This window comes from Myotis davidii, unplaced genomic scaffold (assembly GCF_000327345.1).
Source record: "Myotis davidii unplaced genomic scaffold, ASM32734v1 scaffold456, whole genome shotgun sequence".
Lineage (NCBI taxonomy): Eukaryota > Metazoa > Chordata > Mammalia > Chiroptera > Vespertilionidae > Myotis > Myotis davidii.
In genome coordinates this window covers 1,679,470-1,682,734 of record NW_006287375.1, presented here as the reverse complement: position 1 = coordinate 1,682,734, position 3,265 = coordinate 1,679,470, and the positions used below count along the sequence as shown (strand labels likewise).

The window sequence follows — 3,265 nt, the reverse complement described above, 5'->3', positions numbered from 1 at the left end:
ACAGGAATTACTTAGAAGTATTGAATTTCTATAAATGTAAGCTGTCAGCACTTTATGCTCTGCTCATGCACTTGCATTTAATTGTCATTTGTTTTAGGAATAATCCTGTTTTAAAAAATACTTTTGAGTTTTTTCTCACAAAATATATTTCCAAGCAAGCGGCACATTAACACTTATTTTCATCAGCAACAGCATATTTAGCTAAGGTGACTGTATGGCACCTTGATAAAATGTCCTATTATAGATGTAGAAAATGAAGTAGAATGACAGAAGATAATAAATTATTTAAGATCACAAAACAAATCAAGGTAGAACTATTACTGGAATTGTACTCCGGATGAGCCATTCACGAAGTGGTATTTTCATGAAAGGATTGTGGTGGCCTCAGCACTTTCCTCTGTGCTTCTGTGGAGCACAGTTCTACATGACCAGGGCCTGCGTGTATTTGACTCTAATCTCCCAAGCTGCACACACTTGTTTGTGTGTCTCCAAGGCCAGAATATTTTCAGGAGTATCTCATCTGAGACTAAATTTTCTGCTTGTCCATTCTGTCATTCAGTGTGTTAGGGTTCTCCAGAGAAACAGAACAAATAGAAAATTTATATTTATTATAGGAATTGGCTCATGCTGTTGATGGAGGCCAAGAAGTTCCACAATCTGCCATATCCAAGCTGGAGAACCAGGAAAGCCTGTGGTGTAATTCAGCTCCAGTCTGAAGGCCTGTGAGTGAGAGTGTGGGTTGGGGAGCCTGGTGGTGTCAGTCCTGCTCTCTGCCTGAAAGCCCCAGGACTAAAAGCACCAATGTCTGAGGACAAAAATGGATGTCCCAACTCAAACCGAAGGCAAATTGACCTTTCTCCCACCTTTTTGTTGCATTCAGGCCCTCAGTGGATTAGATGATGCCCATTGGTAAGGAAGATAGATGAACACAAATAATCATCTATGATAATAGCCCATTTTGGGGGAGTTTTGTTTTATGTAGAAAATTGCATTTTTATTTGATTTATAATATTGATAAGAAAGCAGAGTGTTTGTCATATCAATGAAAAGTCAGCTTTCCAAGTTGGCATCTGTGCCCGCTCCTCCAGAAATCCTCCCCCACTACTCATGCCCCAGGTATATTTAGGGAAGACAAAGAAGGGAGCAATTTTTCTGATGGTTGTTGACATTCAATTGAAGATGCTCCAAATTAGATGAGGACAGAGGAAAGAAAGAATCATAAGTTACTGTCAATTGGTTTCCATTTAGAATTAGAAAGGAAGAAGAAAGAAACAATTTCCTATTATAAGTAAATGGACAGGGTAATGATGAGTCAATTAGATTAGCTAAGAAATGATGCTATGGAAGGAGAGAAAATAATCTACTATTTTTAAAAAATGGGTGGGGTGACAATTACTTAATTCCGTTAGTGAAGAAACGAGTCAGTGCTTATTATTCCTTTTAGGGGAAGAGGTCTGAAGACTTGAATCTAGGACAAATCTGGGAGCTTGGTAGCAAGCAAAGAAACTAAGACTGGATAAGAGGTGGGATGAAGGTAAAAAATGATGTCGTCATCTGTATCTGCCTTTCTGAGGGGATCGCTGGACATGGTATTGAGAAGACAGGGTTCTGTGTCCCTGACAGTGCACATGTCACACTGAAATCTGCTGAGATAAAACAACTGGACAAGGACAAGATAGTGTGTCATCTGAGGCCAAAACAGGATTGTGGGGTCCTCATCTGCAATAGACACGCACCAGAAATGTAAAGGCAAGTGCAGTGATATGTGAGTCCTCAGCTCCATTCATTTTGTTGGTTTTAAATTTCATTTATCAATATCTCTGGTTTCTTTAATTCAGGTCATTATCAAATAATGCAAATAATAACTAACATATTAATAACTTATAATGTGCAGATACTGTTGTTAAATAGTTAAAATGTGTCAGTTTCAGGTAGGGACAATGTTCCTTTACAGATGAGGAAACGGAAGCCCAGAGAGGCTAGATAACCTGACCCTGCATACAACCTAGGCTTATAGAGGCAACAGCCTGTGTTGTCACCTACTCCAGACTCCTCTATCTCGGGACTCGGGACTTTTGGGTTGCTAAGAACTGAACTCCTGATTTTATCTGTGTGTGTGTGTGTGTGTGTGTGTGTGTGTGAAAAGTTTGTTTTATTTTTGCATTATAAGATTCTATACCAATATTGAAATTTGATTAATTGAGAATTTCTTGTCTACACAGATACACTAAATAGAAAAACTTAGCTACTCTTTCTTATGAATTCAAACAATTTCTGGGAGAGGTCATACATGTGAGCATTATGTAATGATGAGTCAGCTGTTTGAAAGGTTTGGGAGTGATACACTGCTAATATTGCTAATTGTCTTATCACTAAAGTTATAACCTTACACAATGTTTATTGTAAATATTCTTCAGGGAGAGTTTGGTTATTTAAGGGATTTCTGACTTTGTGTATACATTCAAGTCAAGGGTGACTTGCCATGTTCTTTTCAATACTAATACTTAACAATAAAATATTCAATTCACACACTTCACCTACATTCCTTCTTTTTAATTTATTGATTTTAGTGATTGGGGGCGGTAAGAGGAAGAGAGAGAGAAACATCAATCTGTTGTTCCACTTATCCATGCATTTCCTGATTAAATCTCGTATGTGCTCCAACCTGCATCAAACCTGCAACCTCAGTGCATCAGATGACGCTCCAACCAACTGAACTACCCAGCCTGTTTCCATTCCCCCCGCACCACCTGATGGGAAGTAGTATATAAAGAGGGCTGAAAATAGAGAAAATGAAGGAAGAAGAACTCAATTTTACAAGTAAGTAGAAACATTTTCCTCTCTATTTTAGAAATTGTTTGTAAAAGTCAGAGGATATTCTGTTAGGCATGAAGTTTCTCTATCCTGCTAGTGTGCTCACACAAGAGAATATTACACAGTGCGGTCCCATTTCTCATTTCTTTTGTATTTTGCATTTGTAGTGCTGTGCTTTGCATAGTGGAAAATGTAAATGCATATTGTTATGTGTTTTTTTTTTTCTATTAAATTGTATGAGTTTCATTTTTTCTTTATTGATTAAGGTATTACATATGTGTGCTTATTCCCCCATTCCTCCCCCAATCACCCACTCATGCCCTCACCCCCCTGGTGTCTGTGTCCATTGGTTAGGCTTATATGCATGCATACAAGTCCTTTGGTTGATCTCTCCCCCTTTCCCCACCCTCCCCTACCTGCCCTCTGAGGTATGACAGTCTCATCATGAGGT

The 3,265-nt window shown here is 38.5% G+C and overlaps 1 long non-coding RNA gene across 1 annotated transcript; it reads left to right on the top strand.

Annotated features, from left to right (window-relative positions):
- Nucleotides 1-596: 596 nt before the first annotated feature.
- LOC107182376 lies at nucleotides 597-2,819 on the top strand. Its single transcript, XR_001513100.1, has 3 exons — nucleotides 597-909; nucleotides 1,445-2,112; nucleotides 2,689-2,819. It is a non-coding gene; the product is annotated as an uncharacterized LOC107182376 (long non-coding RNA).
- The last annotated feature ends 446 nt before the right edge of the window (nucleotides 2,820-3,265 follow it).